At 40.0% G+C, this 13,838-nt stretch overlaps 1 long non-coding RNA gene across 1 annotated transcript in view; it reads right to left on the reverse strand.

Moving 5' to 3' along the window:
• LOC116271050 overlaps positions 1 to 13,838 on the reverse strand; it is a 145,386-nt gene that overhangs the window by 2,319 nt on the left and 129,229 nt on the right. Inside the window, exon 2 of the long non-coding RNA XR_004179424.1 lies at positions 1,750 to 1,831. This is a non-coding gene — a long non-coding RNA (uncharacterized LOC116271050). The remainder of the gene's footprint in view (positions 1 to 1,749; positions 1,832 to 13,838) is intronic.

Consider the following 13,838-nt stretch of genomic DNA (forward strand, 5'->3'; position numbering starts at 1 on the left):
ATATGTAAGTTAGCATTCCTGGGGTTGAAAGCAACAGAAACCATCTCCATCTGTAAGAAGAACAATGTGAATGTATTGGAAAAATAGCAATGGCTTACAGAACCACCAGAAAGCTAAAGGACCAGGCTCAGAAGAAGTTGGAAGCAAAGGTATTTCCAAGGGCCCAGTAGCAGTAAGCACAACAGACTTGTAACCAAAAGAATGTAGCCAGATGCTACTGCTACTGCTACTGCAACTGCCAGAGCGGAGAGATGGAGCATTTGACACCACCTCCCACCAAAAATAACATAGCAGGCGGATTCTCCCCAAAATAGGAAGGTATGGTGATTGAATTGTTGGATAGCCAAGAGAGAGTATACTTTACTTATACAGTAAATGAATTAGATTGACATTAGAACTAAAATTCATTTGGAGTAACGGTCAAGGATTTTCTACCCAGATTCTCACACTGAGAAAGGCTAACATTTCTATAAATTATTACTATAATGTTTATACTTATCATAAGGTAAAATTAATTTTAAGAAGGAAAAAGAAATTGTGAAATAAAGCAGTGGAATAGGAGAGTGCATGTTCATTTCTTTAAGGAAGACATAATTTAGACTTTTGAAAAGTGTTGAGCATATACTGAATGAATAACATTGCTCCAAAATATTTGTCAGATACAATGGCCATATTCTCTTCTTCTCACCCATATTGGCTTGACCCCTTGTGATCTGGCTGTTCAAATTGCTCCCTCATCAGTCTGTAAAGCTCTTCTGGTTACAAAATCCAGTGGCTTCCTCATTCTCTTATCTTCAACGTCTTTGTAGACGTATCAAATGAAAAGATTACAAATATCTGGGAGGATAGAACCAATGGGGCTTTGAGACTGATTATTTGTGTGTGTAGGGGGGCGGGGGGAAATGAGGAAAAGGAACCAATCAAACATGGTACCCAAGTTCCTAGCTTGCACTGGGTGGATGGGATTGTATCCCATTCTTAAACAGAGGGGTACAATAGTGAAAGCGAACTGGGGCAAGGCAGGGTCAGCAAATGATCCCTTCAGTTGGAAAAGTTGATGAATGTATGCTTTATGCTCTTGAGTACATTAGAATTTCCTTAGGAGTTGCAGAGTCATGAGAATTTTTTCTTTTTTCTTTTTTTCTTGTAATCCCTCCTGTATCCAAATATTCAATTCTTTTCAAACATGCTCTCCCTCTGGTTCTGGAATTCATTCCTTCCAGTGGGTTCTTGGTCTTGCTTATTTTAAGAATGAGGCCGCGGACCCTTGCGGTGAGTGTTACAGTTCTTAAAGATGGTGTGTCCAGAGTTTGTTCCTTCAGATGCTCAGATGTGTCCTCAGTTTCTTCTTTCCAGTGGGTTCGTGGTCTCACTGACTTCAGGAATGAAGCCACAGATCTCCCCAGTGAATGTTACTGCTCATAAAAGTAGTGCAGACCCAAAGAGTGAGCAGCAGCAAGATTTATTGTGAAGACCCAAAGAACAAAGCTTCCACAGAATGGAACGCACCCCAGGGGGTTTCCGCTGCTGCCTCCGTGGTCAGCTTTTATTTGGCCCCACTCACATCCTGCTGATTGGTCCATTTTACAGAGCGCTGATTGGTCCATTTTATAGAGTGCTGATTGGTGTGTTTACAATCCTTTAGCTAGACACAGAATGCTGATTGGTGCATTTACAATCCTTTAGCTGGACACAAAAGTTCTCCAAGTCCCCACCTGACCCAGAAGCCCAGCTGGTTTCATGTCTCACCTCTGGTGTGTTTCTGGAAAAGATCTTTTGTCTCAGACTTACTCCCATCAAGAATGCCTGGACTACTCTTCTTAAGATGATGCTGTTAATAAAACAAGGATCTCAATCAACAAGGAGAAACACAGAAAAGCTCTAATTCCTAAAATGCCATTCCCAAAAGTCTTTACATTTTCCAAAGCATTGTTATAATAAAAGGGGAATTACAAAGGAGAAATCAGCCTTACAATTCTCCTCATAAGACAGGACTAACAAAGGAGAAATAAATACGACTATTTTTGTAGAGCAAAGCAAGGGACCAAGATAATTTAAAGCCATCACAGGGGAAGCCCCTTGTGGGTATAATCTCTATTCGCTAGCTAGCCTGACACTTCTGTCCCAAGACTGGCCTTTCCTCTGAGTGACGCTTTTGGCTTTTGTATTAAACCTTTACATTGCAAATAACCTTAATCCTTTGGGATCTTTGATATGGTTTGGATTTCTGTCCCCGCCCAAATCTCATGTCAAATTGTAATCCCTAGTGTTGGTGGAGGGACCTGGTGGGAAGCCCTTCCATTGGCTGGACTTCCCCCTTGCTATTTTTGTAAAGTAAATGAGTTCTCATGAGATCTGGTTGTTTAAAAGTGTGTAGCACCTCCCCCTTTTCTGTCTTCCTCCTGCTCCAGCCATGTAGGACATGCCCGCTTCCTCTTTGCCTTCCGCCATGATTTTAAGTTTCCTGAGGGTTCCCCAGCCATGTGTCCTGTATAGCCTGTGGAATTGTGAGCCAATTAAACCTCTTTTTATTCATAAATTACTCAGCCTCCAGTAGTTCTTTCTAGCAATGCAAGAATGGGCCAAGACAATCTTCCACTCTTCTCAGAGAGATAGGATTCATTTTCATCTCTGGTCCAATCACAACAGCATAATTACTACAACATAATAACTTACAGTAATTTTACAAAGCCTCATCTATTCCTTTTGGAATAATACCTCAGGGAGGGAAAAGGAAAATAGGGGACATGACAGGGACTTTGGCAAGGCAGTCAAGGGTGGACTTTCAGATTTCAAGAAGATCCAATAACATCCCAGGGTGGACTTTGGGACTCTGCTGTCCCTTTTGATAAATCCTTAGCAATGTGACATTCAGCTATTATATTTTTTCCTAGTTTCTAAGCAAATAAATATTGCTTCAAAGGTACACACAGGTGTATGCATATACACAGATAGTCCCCTCCTTTCAAGAATAAACATCAATATTTCAAAAATGTAATATAGATTCTTATTTTAAAGTGAAACATTTTCCTATATAAAACATAATCTTCAAATACCTTATTACCAAGAGGCAGGTATTTTACGTATGCACAGCTGAGTTAATCCCTTTGCTCATCCTTCTAAATCTTGTCCAGAGAAAGTAAGAGAGTTTATTAGCCTTAAATCCAAGTTCCCTCCCCATTTCCACCTGTGGATGGGGTGGAAGTTGTTTGGGGTGGAAGACAGTTGGTTCTCCTGGTTCATCCCTTTGCACTAATGCTACAGCATTGGGAGATATATTTAATATTTAACCATAGAGGCAACAGCAAAAGTAAGCTATTTAGATACTAGCCAGGGCCTTGGAATACGTACATCTATCCTAAATAATTTCCCCCCAGATCTCTAAGATATCTGTGAAGTCTAAAACTAGCTTCCCCAGGAGCCATTCTGATTCTTGGGAACTTTCTAAGGACTTCTGAAAATGCCTACTCAGTTGGTGCCTGAGCTCATAGTAGTAGGAGGCGGTAATTATTTAGCATCCAATGAGAGCCCAAGATAAATAGATGTGGACTCTAGCCCGCAGGTTGTAGTTTTACCCAGTCACCTTTCTGACTGTCAGTTCCATTAGCAGGTTTACTACCTTAAAATCTGGGGTCGGATCCATCCTAATCTGGCATTGCTTACCCAGAATTGGAAGGAGGGCAGCTGTCATTCCCTCAGCATTGGTATTTTTTGCTGGTATCCTTCCTCTAGGTTGTCATGGTATTTTCACATCCTCTACCTCATCCTCTACCACATCATATTATAATCTGTACATTTAAATCTGCTTTTCTTGCTTGCCTGGGAGCACCTGGGGGTAAGGATTTATATTTATTTTCCCCTTATCCTCACTTTCTCCTTTCCCTCTCAGCACAAAGGAAGGCAAAGATTAGGTAGACAGTGAATGCTCTTTTGAATGGACCATAGGTGATGACTTTGGGATTGCTTTGAACTGCTCAGCATAGGGAGTGGACAAGAAGTATCTGCACGGTTATTTGCCCTATTAGCTCACAGTTTTACTTGAAAAACAGAGTCACAAGTATATTGGAGGATCAGCCACTTTTATAATCTCCAAACTCTGTTCAAATGAAATAACTTTACCTCTCTAAACATAATCTGGCTCTCTAAATCTTTCTGGATTGCCAATTAAGAGTGCCAATTATGATCTTTTTTTTTTCTTTCCTCTATCTTCTGCTTCCACAATCAGATTATCAAATTACTCTGAGACTTTTCTTGCTGGAGCAGACTGAAGCCCTCACACCCCTCACCCCCATGCTCCACAATGGCACAGGTTGTTTTCCCCTTCAGTTCTCAGTTGTGGGTCACTGGTTTGGAAATAAGAGCCATGAGTTAAGCGTCTTTGTTTCTTGCATAGGCCTTGGAAGCACTGAGAACCCTGGAGGTTGAGTAGGGAGTCGCTTATACCAGCTGAAACAATCACAGGATTTAGACTGGAGACAGAGGGAAAAAAAGTGAGGGAAAAAAATCCATTCTGCACCATTCAGCTGCCTCCTCATTCAGCCTAGGGTGGTGGGAGTTGGCTTAGTTTGTGAATCCAGTTAGCAGCAGCATTCCTGGAAAAGTGGCCCATTGCAGTGCTTTCTCGTGAACTTCATCCACCTGTCATGTTGAGTCTTGGAGGAGAGCCAGGACAGGCAGGAAATAATAGGCTGCAGGATACTGGTGTGTGTCAGTGGCCCCGACCCTCCCATTCCTGAACACAGATGAGCTGGAAGCCTGCGAGGCGTTGCCATTGCATGGATGGGCTTGGGAGGCCACAGAAAGACTGGCTGAGGGAGGGAGAGACACAAAAGGGATGACGGAGGTTTAACTCACAGTGGGCCCCTTTTTGGGATTGCGGAACCATCTCTACAGGGAAATGGCCTTGGCTGTTGCTCAGACACATCCCTTTGTTCTCACTGACCTAATGTTGCACACGTAAGGCTGAGCCTCAGATCTAAAGGAGAATGTCTGAGTCCTTCTCACCTTCACATCCTCCCTTTCCCTGGCCTCCCTGGCCAGAGAACTGACTATAGTGACATCAACTGGCTAGAATTACATAAAACTTCCCTTTTCAACTCCCAGACCCCTGGATTATTATTATGTTTTGCTTTTAATTTCCACATGATTTCTCTTTATGCAATTCTTCCTCCTTGCCACCTCTTATCACCTTTATCCTTGTCAATTTGATTTTCTCTTTCTTATTAGCAGGTTTTAAGCAACGAGGTGAAAGAAACATGAGTTCTCAAGGAGTTGTAACTATAGGCTGGTGCAAAAGTAGTTGTCTAGGAGCAGTATAAATGCCAATATGACTATAAATATACCTGGCAGTGCTTCTCAGTTAGAGACCCAGGGAGAGACAAGCACACACTCAAATTAGGATAATTTACCTGCACATGTACTCCCTGAATCTAAAGTAAAAGTTTAAAAGAAAAATAAATTAGGATAATTTGAGGGTAGAATAAAGGAATTATCATCAAAGGTATGAGTGAGCTTCCTCGGGGATAATAACAGAAGATGAAGATGTGCAATCACCCAGGGCTCAAAGATATGAAGAAGGAGAATGATGTGGTTTGGCTGCGTCCCTACTCAAATTTCATCTTGAATTGTAGCTCCCATAAATCCTATGTTTTGTGGGAGAGACCCAGTGGGAGACAATTGAATCATGGGGCGGTTTCCCCCATACTGTTCTCATGGTAGTGAATAAGTCTCACGAGATCTGATGATTTTATAAGGGGTTTCCCCTTTCACTTGGCTGTCATTCTCTTGTCGCCGCCATGTAAGAGGTACCCTTCTGCCATGATTGTGAGGTCTCCCCAGCCACATGGAACTGTGAGTCAATTAAACCTCTTTTTCTTTATAAACTGCCTAGTCTTGGATATGTCTTTATTAGCAACATGAAAACGGACTAATACAGAGAGAGTTAGGGAATCCTAACAGGAGATCAATCTGTAGAGGACCAACGTGAGAGGAGCAGTGGTCAGTGTAAAGCAACCTACAAGGATGGAGGTGGGGAAATAAACACTTGGACCTCATTCTCTACCCTCCCTCTCACCTCCTGAGAGCATGCCCCACTGACTATACCCACCAGGAGCCAGAGGGGTTCCTGCAAGCCAACGTCCTGGGACAGAGAAAAGGGTAGGGGTTGGGGTGAGTGGAGAGTGGAGAGAGGGTCTCAGGAGCAAGTAGAAGGCATCTGGCACATTCATACAGTTTCTGGTGCACAAATGATCAATACCACAGGCAATTTTTTTCATTTCATCTCAGTTTTGACTCTAAGTTGAACTCCTCAGGTCAGAAATATCTTCCAACTCTGGATCCCTTTTAAATTTGGGGGAACTAAAAAAAAAGCTTAGGCCAGGCATGATGACTCATGCCTGTAATCCCAGCACTTTGAGACGCCAAGGCGGGTGGATCACCTGAGATCAGGACTTCGTGACCAGCCTGACCAACATAAAGGAACCCCGTCTCTACTAAAAATACAAAAAATTAGCCGGGTGTGGTGGCACATGCCTGTAATCCTAGCTACTCAGGAGGCTGAGGCAGGAGAATCGCTTGAACCCGGAAGGTGGAGGTGGCGGCGAACAGAGATCGCACTATTGCACTACAGCCTGGGCAACAAGAGGAAAACTCCATCTCAAAAAAAAAAAAAAAGCTTAATTATTGAAACTTAAAGATAGTCCTTAATAGTTTTACAACAATGTTCACATCTATTCAATCATTCATCCTTGTCACTGTCATTAATAAATGACACATACATGCTAAATATAGCTTCTTAGTTGATATTGTCTTCTGATTGCCAAATTAGTCAAATTTCCACAAACATTTCTTACCAATGTCTTACAAGCTCATCCTACAAAATCCGCCTTTGTTTTGGTTCCTCCCATTTTTCTTCCTACTATGGTACTTATTACTTTACTTTCTGGAGTAATTTTTTTTTCATAGTTATAGGTCTCAATATTTCTGCCATGTTAGCTACAATATACACTTTTAAAAACATTTTTTTCTAAAATATTTATAACTATATTTTGTTATTTCTAACTATACTTTGTTATTTCTAAACACAATCTTTTTTTTATAACCCAAGCAGAGAAGCAGCACAGTATTAATTTACATAGGTAACCCTCTCTTGATTCACTTACTTATTCATTTAAGAATATTTATTCAGAGTGTTCTGGACACTATATAAGAACTAAAGATACAATGGTGAATAAAAATAGACCTGTTCTGTTATTTTATGGAGAAGTCGAAAAACAACAACCTGGAAAATTAATTTTTATTTCCTAGACTTTTAGAGTTGTATATTGAAATATTTAAAAGTTATATGATATAATACGATATTTAGAACTTGCTTCAAAAGAATCTGAAGAGGAGAGAGCAAAGGGAAGCACAGGTGAAAGACTGGCCAAGAATAATGATTAAAACTAGGTTCAAGGAAGGTCATTATACTACTGTCTTGTCTTTAATATATGTGTAAAATATTCAGTAAAAGTGTTTAAAAATTCATTCTTTAGAAGCAGGGTTGGCTTCAGAATTTCTATCTGGGAGTCCTTGGGGGCAGTAATCAGGTTTCTAGGGAGTGTTTGACCCTGAGTTTGCATAGCAGTATCTCACAAAATTGAGAAGATAATTCTTCAAAATGAAGAATTGGTTTCAGCTATATGAAGCGGGAGGGGATTGCTAATGGAAATTATAGAGGATAAAGCAATCCCCTCTTACCACAATTTTGAAGATGGTTATAAGTAATAAGTTAGTTTGATAGAGGTGTGGTATCTAAAAAGAAACAATGATGGTATGGAATGAATCATCAGTAAAAATTATTCACATAATTCACCACAATGGCCCATCAATTGCCAAAGTGTCTCAACAAACGCTCTTCAGAGGGTAGTAGGGTTAGAAAATTTAGTTCGGTAACCACTGAGGAGATTAATTTGTGGAAATAACCTTATTTTTTATTTCCGTAAACTAGTTGGTGAGAATGTGGCTATATGTTATGTTTGTACACCTGAAATATTTCTCTTTTATTGAGAAAGCAAAAGAGAGAAAGACAGGTAGAGTGATATTATTTGTTGCCTAACATTTCAAAGCTATTGCATCTTCATTATCATCTGTCTAATATTTATATTTTTGATATTGAGTTATCCCTCTAATTAATGTTTGCTTATAACATATGTTCACACCTGACATTCCTGTTTTGCATTGTTTTCCTTGTATTGCTTGAATATGGCATCAAGTTTATTGTGATTTTTCAGCCCAATGCAAGGGTGTGAGATTTTAGTAAAAAAGGAGAATCCAGTCCACATTACTGTCATAATTGATTTATTTGATCTTATTCCTGTTACATTTGCTTATTTTTTTAGTTATCTTGCTGTTTACCTGGTTTTCTGCCTCATAGTACGGCATATGTTTTCATTTTCTCCTTGTTTTTCTAAGGAAACCATCTACTCTTTTTGGAATTGAGAAGTAGGTTTATACACTTTTTAATTGAATTACAACATACAATAAAGAGCACAGATCTTTTATATACAATTTGATGAATTTTACAAAGCATATATCTTAGTGCTGACTGTGTATCATTTATTCTCTTTTGTTTGTTTGTTTGTTTGTTTTTGGTAACAAGGCAACAAGTTACATCTTTCATTATCAGCAATAGAAACCAATGCTGGCCAAAAATGGAGATTTACTGGGAGGTAATTGAGGAGTCAGAGAATCAGTGGGGAAGCTGGACAAATAGGTTTAAAATATGATAGGAACTATCAATCTTTGAAATGCTGCTGGAATGAACTCCAGCCATTTCCTTAGCCTATGTCTATCCACTTAATATTTAATCCTAAGAGATGGAGTGTGATTCCTCAAGCCTAGGTATCAGGGAGATTTTAGAAAAGATCTGGTAGAAATAGCCTCCAGGCATCCCTTAAACTCCCATACAGGAAAGAAAGAGAAAGACTTTTATATTTACAACCCCAATGAGATTATACAAAATGGCATGAGTGATTCTCCAACAGGAAATTGGAGTGCTGTTAGGAAGGGGAATGAACAGGAAGGCGACTGAATGCTGGTAAACATAAAACTGTAGGTGCCCAATACGAGATTTTAGTCTCCTATCTTTCTTTTGCAAATCGAGGTAGACACTCTACACTCAGTCAGCCAGGCATTAGTACTTTAGTTCATTTCCCTTTCTTGGACACTAGACACTGGTTGTGCTGCGTCTGCTAGTGTACTGAAAAGAATGGAGATTTGTGACTCTATAGAAGTTGCTTAAGCCCTCTGAGCCTCATTTTTATCCCCCATAAAATTGTAACATGCTTCAAGAGTTTTTGTGAGGATTATTCGTGGTAAGATAGTACTTGGCACAGTAGTCACCCAACAAAATGTTAGTATTGCTCCTCCTCTTCTTAGGGCAACCTCTTGGGTGATTTTCACATTCATGGAGGCTTATTCACAATCTCTTTGCACAGAAAACTCTGCCAAGGCCTTGTTCTTTGTGTCGGAAATGTTTTTGCATTCTTACACCCCCTATGCAGATTATTTACTTGGCATGCATCTGGCTCTCAGCTCTTCCAGCTAAAACTGTTCTCTGTTTCTAATGAAAATGACATGGCAGGTGCATCCTCTCCTTGTCACAGTGCTACTGCTCATTTGTTGTCCAGTCCAAATTTCAGATCTGTCTGCTAAATGTACTATGTGCATTCCTCACACTATCTCTTTAAGTGACCCGTAGTCTTTCATAAAGTCAGATGATGTTGTCAGTAGCTTTGGCCTCTTTTCTCCTAAAATGCGCTCCAAATTAAGTTCAGTTTCTTCTTTCTGGAGGTTTATATCAAACTCTTTACTTCTAGAAACTGGAACTATTAAAGATATAGCCTCTAATCTTCTAAACTCAACTACTCACCAGTCAGTGGCATGTATTCATTCTGTAGCTAGGCAATAGAGCAAGACATACAAACCTTGAATATTAAGTCCTTAGAGTGATAATAGATTTTATTGTCCATTCATTGCCAGGGACTCTGTGGTTATTACACAAATGAGTAACATATCATTTCTTTTCTCCAATAGCCTATGGTATAGTGAGATATGAGAGACATATGCAAACAGGTAAATTGTCTAAGAGTATGAGAAGTGAGAATACAGGTTCAAGTGAGATTGGTGAAGGAAGTTCAGGTGGAATCACAAAATAACTGGAGGTTAACCGGACAAAGAGTTAGGTGGAAGATGACCTAGACTGAGGGAAGATTATGTGCAAAAGTGCAATACTGAGAGAGAGCAGAGCATGGGAATTGCAAGTCATTCCATGGGTCTTGGGTACAGAGATTTAAGGTATTGGGTGAGGAAGTTGATTTTGAGACTATGGGGCAGGAGTCAGTAAACTAAGGCCTGCAGGAAGGTCCCAGTGTTTGTAAGGAAAGTTTTGTTGGAACACAGCCATACCCATTCGTTTACATATTGCCTAAGCTGCTTTCTTGCTGTGACAGCAGAGTTGAGTAGCTGCCACACAGACCATTTGGCCTTCAGAGCAGAAAATATTTATTGGCTGGGCTTTTACAGAAAACATTAGTCAACCACTGCTAGAGGGATACAACACAGTCAGGTCATGATGGTCATTCAACTTTATTCTGAGGAGCAACGGGAAGGCCGACGAAGGAGTTTAAGCAAGAGAGCGATGTGGCCATCAGATTTGTGTGTTATGACAATCACTTTAGCTGCATATGCAGAATGCCATGAAGGAGGTAAGAGCAAAGGCAGAGACAGCAATTAGGACTTTATTGCAGTCATCCAGACAGGTGAAGACTGAGGCCAGAACTAGTGTATGTCCAGAATTGTGATAGAAGATACTTATGGCAGATAATAGCAAGTAGAATGTTCTTTTCTTAGAGTTTTCCTCTGCAACTTCACCTCTTCTTTTGTTCCTCTCTTCTGGGATATTTCCCTTCCCTGTTCCCTTCCACACTTTTTTTTTCAGTGTGATTGTTATTTTCTTTTCTTTAAACATTCTATTTGACAATACACCCCTTGTCAAGGTCAGACAAGAAGAAATTTCAGGAATCCATGGATGTGGACTTCTATAGTTGTGCCATTGCTCTTGTGGCTTAATTGTCTCTTTCCAAATCTTCACCACTGACTTATTGTTATAGAAGCCCTCAAGATCGTCTTCCTCTGTTTCCTCATCTTAGCAGATTGACTTGAGCCACTTCAACAGTTTCTGGAATCTTTCAGTATTCCTCGGCTCACCCCAAGCCCAGTGTTGCTTCTATCTCAGTGTGCACCAGCACCTTAAAATTCAAACTTTGGAAGATGGAACAAACGTCTTAATTATTTTGACTTTTGCATGATGAACCATGTTGAGAGAGAATAAATGACTTGCCCAAAGTAACAGCAAGTTAGTGCTGTTACATCATGCTTTTGCTATTTCCCTACATCGAACGGTTCTAAACCCCTGTCTCCAGTTAGGGAACTAAAATAGTAATCACCATTTCTGCCCCGAGACACTATACAACCTGATCACTGGAAGGAAGTTTGTAAATAGCCATGTATCTGTCCCAACTACTTGACTATACACAGAGAGTTTTCTTAAGAAATTCCACTGAGTAGATCAATTGCTTCCTGATGCAGAGACCTAATTGGTAGGGTCAGAAACCATCCAGAACTCAATTATGAAATAAAAGTGAGGTTAATACCCATGTCGCAAGTAGGAAAATTATGGGTGATATTCTAGCTTTGAAATATAAAAGTGTTATGGAATTTTATACTTTCTTTGGGTTTTTATTTCCTAAACCTGTGCCTTGTAAATATTCACGTTCTCTAGATAAATCACTCACCTCAAAAACTGATGGTCTCATAACCTTTTGTAACCCACAAAAATGTCACACATTTATTATCATCATTTCACAGTGACTTTGATATTTCACCTCTGCTCCAAGGGTTGTACACAGGGAAGCCAGATGCTGTCATGTTTATAGCACTGAGTTTGAAGAACAGTATGAGTGTTGCTGAAAGGCTTGATCCCCTCTAGTCAGTTCCACAAGAAAGGGCTGTGGAGGACAGCAACCAGTCCTGGAAAATATCAGGACTGTCAAGGGCAGAGTGGCCGGGAGCAGGCACCTAATGCCTGGCTTGCCCTGGCCAGGGCAGCATCTGGTGGTGGTCTTCTAACGTGGCACTCTTCAACATGGCAGCTACTTGTCACCTGTGACTATTCAATTTAAACCACTTACAATTAAACAAAATTAAATGTTATTCCTTAGTTGCATTATTTATATTTCAAGTCCTCAATAACCACATGTGGCTAGTAGCTACTATATTTGAAGTGGGCAAATATAGAGCATTACTCTCATGGCAGAAAGTTCTATTTGACAGTTCTGTTATGGCAAAAGGCAGAATAGAAGAATGAAATAAACAACTCTGCAAAGATGAAAATTGGTAGCTGGACTGGTCATAGCACAATGGATGAACCAAAACATTATGACACAGCAGCTAGAAAGACATGTGAATGCTACAGGTTTTAGCCTGTTAGAGGCTGGTTGGTTTGAACAAGTTACTTAAACTCTCTTCCTGATTTTCCTTTGCTACAAAAGGTGGGTACTGATTTGTATTATTTTCCTATAGCCTTGTTGTCAGGAATTAAATGAGATCTTGTATGCAAAGGGCTTAGCATGATGCCTGGCACATTGTGTGTGCTCAAAAAACAATAGTGATTGTTCTGAGGGCAAGGCCATTTCATCAAATAGCTTCTGCAGACTGAGCTCTTCTAGTAGGTCTAGTAGCTTGAACTTACTCCAATAATGATAGAGGAAGCCCTGCCTCAGGCCCCTACTCATCTTGGAATTTTTAAAAATGGGATGATTATCAAAGGAAGAGGTGAAAAGAAACTAACAATTGGTGAATACAGTATCAGAAAGTATTTCTGTCAGCCACAAGCAACAGAAAACATAACTAATCTGTGGCTTAAACTAGTAAAAGTTTTATTTGTTAAGGAAATTATTCTTCTGGCTTTCTGTTCCACATCTCTATTGCATGATATTCATTCTCATCGTTGAAATATGTCAGTTGTTCCTCCAGGCATCATGTTTATATCCTGGAAGGATAAAATGGGATTCAGTTTTTTTATTTAGAAAAGGCCATCTCCGTACATCTCCCTCTAATACCTCATTGACCAGAAGAACCCTGTGCCACCATAAGCCGCAAGAAAGGTAAGAGAGATTTGTTTGAGAATGAACCATGTGAAATAACCAATATTTGAGAATTTTTAACCAACAAAGAGGCAATCTCAAGTGCCTCAACCTCAGAGTTGGGCCCATTAGGGTCCTGAAGAAAATCGGGGTTCAGATGGAAAAAGAGAGAGGGAGCATAGATACTGGGCAGGCAACTAACTGTGTCTGCCATGAGCTTCCTCCTTCACTGGGCATGTGTGAGTCTCAGAACCCCCTAAAGACAATTGTTACCTCATTTCTGAAAGAATGGACAAAAATTGTTCGGTGGAAAGCTGCAGAGCTGAGAGAGAAAGCTAGACCTTTTGTCTCAAAATCCACGTACATCCTACCTTTCTTCTCAAGCAAAAGCAAAACTGAAAAAGCTCCCTTTTAAACAACACAAAATTCAAAGAAAACAAGAGTTTTCATCATAACAGAGTGTGTGTTGCATAACACTGTGTAAATCAGTCACAGATGCATGGCTCTTTTATCTGAGGCATCAGTCACAACTGGGATGAAACAGATTGCACATAAGTGGAGGGGAAATACATTGGCTTGTTTTGTTAGAATAATTCAATTTCCATGCTTGCCTTCTTCCCTTGGGGGAAATGATTATTTGACTTGATGCTGAAA

The sequence above is a fragment of the Papio anubis genome, chromosome 17, assembly GCF_008728515.1.
Source record: "Papio anubis isolate 15944 chromosome 17, Panubis1.0, whole genome shotgun sequence".
Taxonomy (NCBI): Eukaryota; Metazoa; Chordata; class Mammalia; order Primates; family Cercopithecidae; genus Papio; species Papio anubis.